This window comes from Punica granatum, chromosome 3, assembly GCF_007655135.1.
Source record: "Punica granatum isolate Tunisia-2019 chromosome 3, ASM765513v2, whole genome shotgun sequence".
Classification (NCBI taxonomy): Eukaryota; Viridiplantae; Streptophyta; class Magnoliopsida; order Myrtales; family Lythraceae; genus Punica; species Punica granatum.
In genome coordinates this window covers 17904140-17915882 of record NC_045129.1, presented here as the reverse complement: position 1 = coordinate 17915882, position 11743 = coordinate 17904140, and positions in this window count along the sequence as shown.

Below are 11743 nucleotides of genomic sequence, written 5' to 3'. Positions count from 1 at the left end.
TACAGAGCACGAGCAGTGCTTCAGATTGTCTTTTAGAAGTCACACAGACATTTCAAATGACTTCCGAGCGGCAAAACAAGCATACCCCTCTTCGGAAGAGCATAACTGGAGACTAGTCTGACGGAATTACGGCAAACGAAGTTCACACTACATTGCCCTGAAAACTCCAGTGGACATTCGCAATTGGGCAAAACAGACAGCAAAACCCTTCACGGTTTCCCAAGTAACCTTCGAGGAGCACAAAAGATCATTTTCAGTGGAAATTCATATCCGGAGATTCTCTTTGGGGAAACTTGACGCCGGATGCTTACCTTACACAATGCTAGCCTTCTCAAAGCTCAATGTGGAATCGTCGGAACGAATCACACAATTCATCTAGACCCCTCGAGCAGTGTTTTAAGGGTCTCAGATGCACTTTTCATATCCTTAGAGGCCCAATCTCAGCAAACGGAGATCACATTGATTTCCGGAGCGCCCAAGCAACTCAGAAAGCAATCTGAGAAATCCAACTTCGGACTCCTAAGACGTCTCCGGCTTCACATTTGCCACGTTGTTTGACAATTCATGTCAAAATGACCAACGTGGGATGCAGATACAAGATATGATGTTAGAAGCGGTTAACTTCGCTCCGGTCACCTGGAACGGGCAAAAACGACTTCCGAGCCTCGTACGCACCCGAAGCATTCCTCCACGAAAATTGACAATCTTAGGCTTATCGGGATCGTTTTCTCGCGCACATTGTCAATACAACGTTCTTTCAAGTCACGGAACTCGAACACGTAACCGATCGACATCCGAGCATTCCCGATTCACCTCCAATCTTGTGTGGGACCCACGGGACCTTCTTCCCCTAGCCGAAAACAAGAAGAACCACCCCTCTCTTGTCATCTTCTTCTTCAAGCCAAGAAGACAACTTGCCTTTGTCTTCCTTTTGCAAAATATCTAAGTGTTTCAATTCAACACTCCAACTTCCCATTCAAGCCATCAATGCTCTTATCTCTTCTCCATTAATGCAATGGATGAGAATTGAGCTTGATATTTCCTTAAGAAATTCGGATTCCACTAATCCATGGCCCTAATTGCACTTTTCTTCATTAATCTTGCATTTAAGCTTTTCTATATATTGTCCAAATGTCATTAACTTAAGGAGACACCTTCAAGCACTCTCTCTCTAGCATTTCTCACTCAAACAAAAGCTCTCAAACTCTCAAGGAGTTCAGCAAAATCGCAGCTCAGCAAGAAGAAGCAAAACCAAGCAAAACCGGGCAAAGTCTTAAGTCGGAATCCATCCGGCTTAAATCCAAACTTTACCAAACTTAATATCCGACATGTTTTTGACCCCCTCTATCAATATCTGAGCTTAGATTTTAAGTTTGATGCCTCTAAGCCATAGAACCAGCCTTGAACAAAATCTGGACAGATTTGGTCCTTCTCGGGTCAAAAATGTCAAACAGGGTTTCAAGCCCTTCCAAGTCGGTTTGAGCTACCAAAACCCATCAAACACCTCCCCACACAACCCTATGGTGTCAAGGAGTCAATAAATCCAAGAAAAACCCGTCGGTTTAACCCCAGGAAGAAGAAACAGCCCGACTGCCCAGTCGGGTTGAAATTTCTGACAGTTTGTACGGTTTTCTTGCAAATCGGGTCGATCCAGGACTCTTTTCAGAAAACGACCACCAAAACCACCTCCGGAGGTGAGTTAGCAGTCGGGAGCCGTTGGCCTTGCTCAAAAATTCCATCGGGAGCCTCCGTGGCGACGTCCGACCTGACTTGTGCCAGTCGGGTCCAAAATTCCAGACGTGCTCTGTTTTGGGTGATTTTTGCAGAACTGTACGGGTCGACCCGACAACTCTGGGAACAAACGACCACCACGGTCACCTAGAGGGGTCCCTTGGCTACCCAAGGCCGCCGACCTTGCCTCAAAATTCCATCGGGAGCCTCCGTGGCGACGTCCGACCTGACTTGTGCCAGTCGGGTCTGTCCAGTATTCCAGCCGGGTCTGTTTGGTGCCATTCGGGTCTGTTCAACGGAAAACAGCCCAAACCCGACCCATCAACGATCCAACCCGACTCTTGAAGGTACCATCCCGCATCTCGGGACTAGGTATGACCATTCCCGACTTAAAGGAGCTAGGACTTTTACATTCTCGTTGCGTTTATGGAGTTATAAGGGGTTTTATGTATGTTTTATCTTCAAGTTTTAATCTTTATGCATTTTCCATGTTATATCATGCATATTTATCCTTGATTTATATGCTAGCATTTCGGGAAACACTTGAATCGTAGTCGAGAAGAACATCCCGACCCGGGAAAGGCAAAGAGCTCACGAGTTTCCCTCCAAGGGAGGTGACCAAATGCTCTCTTGCTCCTTTCGGGCAAGGAACGATCTTCTTGACCCGATCCAAGTTCGATTCCCGAGTGTCATCGTATTTTTCTCACGTGCATGAAGTCGGTATTGTTTTATCGATTCCTTAAATAACTTGTTTGTGCATGTTTCCATGTTTGAATGCGTTATTCAAATCATGGCAATACCGACTTTCGTTAATTGTGTCATTTATAATGTTTGTCGTTTAAGCATGCGAGAAATGATTCGAAACGAGACGGGGAAACCTCGTGGAACCCCATTCGGGCCATGGGACCTCTCGGCTATCTCCAAGGAAAAGTCACCAATAGCCTCTTAGACTCGTACGGGTTGCATGAGGCATCCTCTTCCCATTTTGAGTCCGTTCTCGGCTTTCGTGTAATTTGCAATTGACATTATCATCGCAATATCGCATGAAAATGTCTTTTCAAAACAAAGCATGCATGAATTCGGGTATCGATGACTCATTCGGGTCCATTCGGTTACGATGGTAGTTTCGGTCATTGGACCAAATTATCCTCGATTCTTATGGAATCGTCTTGGTCGTCGAGTCACGAATCGTTTTCACAATTAATGCATTCGGCACAACCCTTAAGCATTAATTTCACGTACGGGTTAATCGGGACGCTCACGTGATTAAACTCACTTCACACTGATAAAGTTTACACGAATTGGCCATTAACCGATAACTCGCGTCGATGAGTTGTCAAATGACGTTGGTGCCCTTTTCAAACTTATCAATTTCAAAACCCGAAACGCGCGGTCCGATGTAGCATGGACATCTGAAAAGGGCTTCTGTGTCTCAACTTGAGTTTTTACCTGATTCCAGGTAACTCAGGTCAGGATACAAAAGATCTTTCTAGATCACTTCCGGGCAGATCGACCGGTTCTTTGGCTTTTCCGCGGTTCTTGCACAACCCTGGACGATCCAGGGAATTGGTTGACACCGGCTACAGACCGAGGTGGCCCGCACTGCGATGTTTCTCTTTTTTTGAAAACAATTTTCAAATAAAGGGCAAAATCGTCTTTTCACAATTCAGCGACACCCTTAGGGTTAGCATGACATAAACACTACAGTACGGGATAAGAACGGGCTACTTGTTCAGGTGCAGGTTCATCTGCATAGCCTTTTCTTATCTAACTGATGAGTTTCTGTCATCCTAACATAGACTCAGGTAACTAGAACGGTTATCTCTGTCAGAAAACATGCAAAATGCTGATTAACTTTTCACTCGACCTAACCAAACACTAGATAATGGTTAAAAGGAATTCTAGATTCCAAATCTAGAGTCAAAACACGAGTTTGGCTAATTCAGTGGAAATTCAGTGTCATAATACAGAACAACTGTAAAAGCAATCCACACACATGAGATTTGACTCTCTTTTTCAAGTTTCCAACAAAAGCCGAATGCTAAAACATTAGCACGTGTTTGATTGCTTAGCATATGACATTTGATTTTAAAAACACCCCTGGGTTAATAATCTGTTAATTCACGTAAACACGACAATAACAAACACCTTGTCTGTTATTAACATGTTGCGTGTTATCTTTCCACACCTGTTTGCCATGCCGGTTGAGCTTGATTCCTAGGCCGAATAATATTAGGGTTCAAAGCCCTAATCATCGATCACAGGGTCCAACGCCCTAATCAACACTCACAGGGTTCAACGCCCTATTCAGTGAGAGCGTACATTAAATTTCAGTTCTTTGGTTTTTCCCTAAACTCACAGTGAGTTAGAGCGGAATAATAACCGAACGCGAGTCGATTGGAATTCAGCCATTTGTAATTTATATTTATTGTTTTCGAGAGCATTGTAAGGATTTTATTTTGTACATTCATTTTGTAAGATTTCCAGTCAGTAAGCGAACGGTTTGACAGTCGAATCATTCAAATCGGTCCCATGCTTGCCCAGACAAAAGTAAATCCAAGAATTCGCGGTTCTGGTTCACGTAGGGATTCAACCTTCATGGTTCGATGAACTGTAATGCAAGATTGTGAACCAATTCCCCGACACACGGGTTTACTTCTCTCTCGGCTTCTCCACCGATATCGTTTAATTCATCGAAGTTACGGTGTCAAAACGTGTGAGTCGAGTACACCCTAACACGGATTTTCCGGTTCCGCACAGATCAATGCCTTAACAACAACTAGGTGTTCCATACCCCTAGACCTCGGGTAACTTATCCGCCCTCGACCTTCGGGTTGTAAAATGATAAGTGGCGACTCCTTCTCTCACGCGTGTCCGTCATGCGTCCCCACGGGAAGGTGGACACTCCTAAGCCGCGCGATCCAAAAGCGTGCAATGCGGGCCCTGACGAGAGTCCACATTCGGGTCCGTACAGCTTGGCGATTCAACTGGGGACTTACTTAGTGGGTTCGGGCTCGATCCCGTTTTCTTGCTTGCATGTTCATTTACCGCTTTCTTCAACTTTCTCGCTTATCTATTTTACGCATATTTACTTTTCTGCACTTGCATTGCATCATTCTAGCGGATTTAGGCACCAAATGCCTGAAATCCCACGGGCACCGATCTTGGAAGCTAGGTTAGTCAAAGGTTCCGAGTAAGGGAACGAATCGAGTAGGCTCTGCCACCGAACCGGCCTCCAAAGATCCTCGCTCGATTTCAAGGAATTGATCCCCTTGAATCGGGAGCCCCCATCCCTAGTTAGTGGTTTTCCCAGTTGAACACTGAAACCATGCATAAACAGGGACCGTCATGCTGGACCAAAATTGCCTTCATGCCGTCAACCGACCCAAAAGTTGAGTCTTTGAGTCGGCCTGTAGTTTTTTCTTTAGGCGGGCCTTTTGCTGTTTTTCACAAAGAGCGATGTACATCGTAACAGATACAGTTATACTTTACTTTTCTGCACTGCACGCATGTTTTCAAACAAACTAGGACATTGCATTGGTTTATTGCTTAAGTTCCCTTTTTCAAATGAACCATCTTCGTAAATCTGGGAACTTGAATCAAATCAATGCAACGGCATTAGCTTTTGAAAACTCATACATTGCCTCCATCCGATGTTTGCACAGCAACTACCATGTCTCGCACGACAGGCGAGTCGTGCCAACCTTCGCGGGTAGACCACCCGCGGTCTTCACTTCTCCATAGCGAGATGTGCTATGACCAGAAGCCGAGTCCATCTCGGCCACCCACCCCGCACGACAGGGGAGTCGTGCCCACTTTCGCGGGCAGGCCACTCGCGGCCTTCACCCTTCCTCCACGGCAAGACGAGCTGTGGCCCGAGGGCCGACCCACCTTCCAAGGCGAAACTAACCAACAATAATTTCTTCCTAACAGAGGGCGTCACCGCGTGATCGGAAGCACATCTCTCCGCGTGACCCCATGCATTTACCAATGATCAAGCGTGCCTCACACATGTCCAAGTATGTTCACACCAACTCATACATGCATGCTCAACGTATCAATGCATGTCTCTCAGTGTGCTCCCACGACACCTACCAGGCCAGTTCGCTTCCCTACACTCTTGCATTGAAATCCTGAACAGTTCATGCTCCTTCATTGTTTTCTTTTCCCATTGCAGGAAATTCTCAACAAGAAGACAGCCTGAATACTGAGCGACCACAATTGAGACAACAAACGTCTCTCATCTAGCTCCTTGTGATTTCAACACTAAGTCCCCATCCTTGCTCCACAGAGCAATACCGCAAGCAAATCAGCATCACCGCCTTGCAGCGCCCTGCGCTATTCCCCAGCATTGACCTTTGCTTTCACATTTCTTGCACTTTCCTATCAAGCCTGCAATTACTGCATCGGGCCTCGGTCCTGCATTTACTGCTTTCGGGCCCCGACCCAGCATTTACTGCTTTTGGGCTCCGGCCCGGCATTTACTGCTTTCAGGCTCATCTGAAATCCAAAATCGACTTGGATTCAAATTCATCCAAGCAATACTCCGAGGAGCAAGTCTAATTCTTCAACTACAAAGACCGGAAGTGACAGCTCCACAAACAGAGCATGACCCAACTCTCGATCGCAGGAGATACCAGCACGGTCATGCCTCCGATCAAAGAATGGATATCACCCGTCCTCTGTCGTCGCCGCCCACTAAGCACTGGAACAATATGCGCAGTCTTCTTTAAACTCTCTTTTACTTTAATTTAAATATATTCCTACAAATGGGTTCCCGACATGAACAAATCCTTCAAACAGGACATTAGGACAGTCTTTGCGACGCCCTATTAGTTCTGTTGGACCTGTTTGACTCGCCTGTCCTCATAGAACCCGGCTCCTCGAGCCTTCCCTAGGATGGCTGCGCAGGCCTACTCGCAACCAGGGAAAATATGCTTATGTGACCTCAGTCACGGTCTAACCACTCCAGAGTGGTGCTGACTAGATTCCCGGAAACAAATGTCGTCTGCACGCGGCACCCCATGGGTCACGGGCGGGACAAAAAGAGATTTTCCCATGGGACCACCTTATATTTCTTACCACATATCCCCCTGCATAATCGCCTAATGCATTGTCTTCTTTGTCATCCTTCACAGGGGCACATTGACCACAGGCGAAGAGCGATGTGCGAGTTCACGCTTCCTCGAGAACTTGTCTCGGACCTTTTCCTTATACTTTGGCGAGGGAGGGGTTCGATGATGAGGTACCCCCTATGAAGTCGAAGACGAGGACAATTGAACGAATCACTCAGCATTTGTGCAACCGTCTTCCTTGAACATCCAGTGACTTCAGCAACGTACACCCTCCAAGAGGCACGTACTGCAAAGAACAGCAAGAGATGATCGGAGATATCGCACAAGGTGCCTACCACGGGCCACTTCAACAAATGAAGACCGGGGCATCCCCGTTCAACATTCGCACCAAGGCAACCTCACTTCCCTATTCACGGGGCAATTCTACATTTTCTTTCTAGTCAACAGGGGAAATTCACATGCAATACTTGCAAGGGCAAATGACACGGAGTTCGACTCCCGAGTGCACAAGAGTCAAATTTCCAAGAGAGCCGGCCCTCACAAAATAGGGCTAGCAACATGCAACGAGTCTCCATGAGGCGAAGCGCACCAAAGCGGCCTCGGCAATGCAAAGTCGAGGAGTTTCAAACAAAGACACGGGGCACAAAACAAACCCCGGCTGTAAGAAAAAAACAGAGCGGAAAGAAGCAGGAAAAACCCGCCAATGAAGAGAGAGAGAGAAAAGAAGCGGGAAAAACCCGCCAACCAACAAAAGAAAGGCAATGCCGAGGTTCATCAAAAGCACTGGCGCCGCCAATCCAGAGAAATCAACAAACCCCGACAAACGGGGAGCAGCAGACAAAACTCCTCGACGGAGACAAAAAACAATGCACTCGGAGGTTGAATCCTTCAAAACCTTCACCCTTGCAAACTCGAGAGATAAAAGAATCGAGCCCGCTAGGTCGAAAACCCCTTTTGAAGCGGCCTAGGCAAAAGCTAGGGTAAAAGAGAGGCACGACCAGAAACCCTTTGGGGCGGTCGTGGCAAAAGGAGAGCTCTTCCCCTTTAGGTTGAGAGGTGCGGCCCCGAGGTGGGTGATCGTAGCAAAAGGAGAGCAAAACGAGAGATAGATAAAATTGCCCCCTAGTCTCTCACACATCGTGTGGACAAGGGATCCCCAAGGGAAGTGGCCAAGTTATCTATTCCAACACGATCCCCGATCGACTCTCCAATACCAGTCAACCGTCCAAGAGAGAACCTTCCTCTAGCACAGTGGGCAACTGAATACGCCGTCCAAGCAATTCGGTATAACCTACACAACAGAAGGACGAAGGAAAATGAGGGTACATCTCGCTGCAGGCGTGAACCCGTGTATCCTTTTAGCTTGGGGCAACGTGCTTCCCAAGCTTTCTCTTTTCTCTTTGCTTTTACATCACTCCAAATGGGTCACAGCCGCCCTTTAACAGGCTACCACAGAGCCAAAATCCCTGACATTCCTCTCCGGGGGTCTAGTCATAACGCTTTGGAAATGGTTAGACCTAGTATGACCAAATTTGAACAGAAATCCCCAAGCGGGTTGCAAATGCAGCCGCCCTACGGTACCCTATTGGGAAGGGTTCAAAGCCGACGGGCGCATCGAACAAACGATAGAACTGCTAGGGCATCGTTGGGAAGTCTCGATATGCCCAAGCATGGCTAACGGGAGCCCCTTGAGGCCTCGTATCTAGGCCTCTGAGAACGGGACCTACTTGCATTGTCAAAGCAAAAATCTTCAAGGATTGCTCAGGCAACCCGAAACTGAAGATCTGCGTGTCGCAATAACATTTTCATGCTTACCTGTGTCCATCACTTGTTAGTATTTCTCTTATGATTTACTAGTAATGCCAGGATCACAGGTATCACAAGCATCGCAAGAACTACGGCGGATTCTGATTCCCAATTCCATGGGATACGTAGGCGCTCATTTCCAGAGCCCGAGTCGCACGTCATGAAGCCGATCCTCGGTAGATCAGCATTCTCTGGTCAACCTCTTCCCCATGGACATTCAACTGGCTCCATTATCACGGCTAACGGATAGTTGTGCCTACCTTTGCTGGTGAACCACCCGCGGTTCTCACTCCCCTATGCGACAAGGCGAGTTACAGTTCCGAGAGTCAGTCCAATCCTCAACACTGCTGCCTTACATCCACATTCAGAAACAACAAAGGTCATCCTGCGCTTCCTGCGTACACAGGGATCATCCCCACTTTACCTTTATGCTAATACACATCTGGCATATCCGAGATCAACTTGGTAATGCTTGTCTGCAGCCGGGATCATCCCGTTTGTTAAACTTTCGCATTTGGCATATCCGAGATCATCTCGATATTGCTTGTCTACAACCGGGATCATCCCGTCTGTTAACCTTTCGCATTTGGCATATCCGAGATCATCTCGATATTGCTTGTCTACAACCGGGATCATCCCGTCTGTAAACCTTTCGCATTTGGCATATCCGAGATCATCTCGATATTGCTTGTCTACAATCGGGATCATCCCCTCGGTTAACCTTTCGCATTTGGCATATCCGAGATCATCTCGGTATTGCTTGTCTATTGCCGGGATCATCCCGTCTGTTGACCTTTTGCATTTGGCATATCCGAGATCATCTTGGTATTGCTTGTCTACAGCCGGGATCATCCCGTCTGTTGACCTTTTGCATTTGGCATATCCGAGATCATCTCGGTATTGCTTGTCTACAGCCGGGATCATCCCGTATGTTGACCTTTCGCATTTGGCATATCCGAGATCATCTCGGTATTGCTTGTCTACAGTCGGGATCATTCCGTCCGTTAACCTTTTGCATCTGGCATATTCGAGATCATCTCCGTATTGCTTGTCTACAGCCGAGATCATCTCGTCTGTTGACCTTTCGCATTTGGCATATCCGAGATCTTCTCGGTATTGCTTGTCTACATCCGGGATCATCCCGTCTGTTGACCTTTTACATCCGGCATATCCGAGATCATCTCGGTATTGCTTGTCTACAGCCGGGATCATCCCATCTGTTGACCTTTCGCATCCGGCATATCCGAGATCATCTCGGTATTGCTTGTCTACAGCCGAGATCATCCCGTCTGTTGATCTTTTACATTTGGCATATCCGAGATCATCTCGGTATTGCTTGTCTACAGCCGAGATCATCCCGTCTGTTGACCTTTTGCATTTGGCATATCTGATCATCTCGGTATTGCTTGTCTACAGCCGGGATCATCCCGTCTGTTGACCTTTCACATTTGGCATATCCGAGATCATCTCGGTATTGCTTATCTACAGCCGGGATCATCCCGTCTGTTAACCTTTTGCATCCGGCATATCCGAGATCATCTCGGTATTGCTTGTCTATAGCCGGGATCATCCCGTCTGTTGACCTTTTGCATCCGGCATATCCGAGATCATCTCGGTATTGCTTGTCTATAGCCGGGATCATCCCGTCTGTTGACCTTTTGCATTTGGCATATCCGAGATCATCTCGCTATTGCTTGTCTACAGTTAACCTTTCGCATTTGGAATATCCGAGATCATCTCGGTATTGCTTGTCTACAGCCGGGATCATCCCGTCTGTTTACCTTTTCCATTTGGCATATCCGAGATCATCTCGGTATTGCTTGTCTACAGCCGGGATCATCCCGTCTGTTGACCTTTCGCATTTGGCATATCCGAGATGATCTCGGTATTGCTTGTCTACAGCCGCGATCATCCCGTCTGTTGACCTTTCGCATTTGGCATATCCAAGATCATCTCGGTATTGCTTGTCTACAGCCGGGATCATCCCGTCTGTTAACCTTTCGCATTTGGCATATCCGAGATCATCTCGGTATTGCTTGTTGACGGCCGGGATCATCCCGGCTGTCGTCCTTTCACATCTGGCATGTTCAAGATCATCTTGGCATTGCTTGTTTATCAGCCTACTACTTTGACAGCTGGGATCATTTCGACTGTTGACCTTTCACATTTGGCATGTTCGAGATCATCTTGGCATTGCCTGTCTATCATACTACTACTTGGATAGCCGAGATCATCCCGGCTGTCATCCTTTCACTTACGCCTTGCATGACTCCAAGCTTCAACATCATTCTTCCCAACACAATCCAAATACAAGGAGAGGAAATGGCCATTGGAGGTGCCATGATAATTGCCGGTGACCAAAATGGGGTTCTTCTTCAAATCTTTAGCCGAATCCTCTATCCGAGCATCCAGCCAAAGAGGGGCAAGCTGTCAGCACCCCATTTTGGCTCACCAACTCAAATTACATTATCAGCAATGATCCAAGCCGCAACTTGAGCATAATACAGAAAAACGACTTAACAGAGCAGAAAATCACTATTCATCCTCAAGTCGTCGAAATCGGGCAAATGACACATGGATATGACAGAAGGACCCAAGGGGTCATCAAAAAGCAACAGAGTGACTAGAGAGCTCAACAATGTCCAAAATCGGCATTTCCAGTGTACCACGTGGACAGTCCTATTTTTCGATAGTTCGCTCGACCGTCGGAAGATAGCCAACATTGGACTTCAAAAATCCACATCGATGCCAAACAAATGAAAAGTGTCTTCAAACGCATTTCGCAAATCATCTGCTCTCTACAGAACAACTTTCTGTATACAGACAACTTTTCAGTGGAAGTCCAAAAATGCCGGTTTCTCGGAGGAAAGTTAATTCCAAATATCAGATGTGGCCATGTCCCACAATCTTACAGAGCACGAGCAGTGCTTTACATTGTCTTTTGAAAGTCACACAGACACTTCAAATGACTTCCGAGCGGCAAAACAAGCATACCCCTCTTCGGAAGAGCATAACTGGAGACTGGTCTGATGGAATTACGACAAACAAAGTTCACACTACATTGCCCTGAAAACTCCAGCGGACATTCGCAATAGGGCAAAACAGACAGCAAAACCCTTCACGGTTTCCCG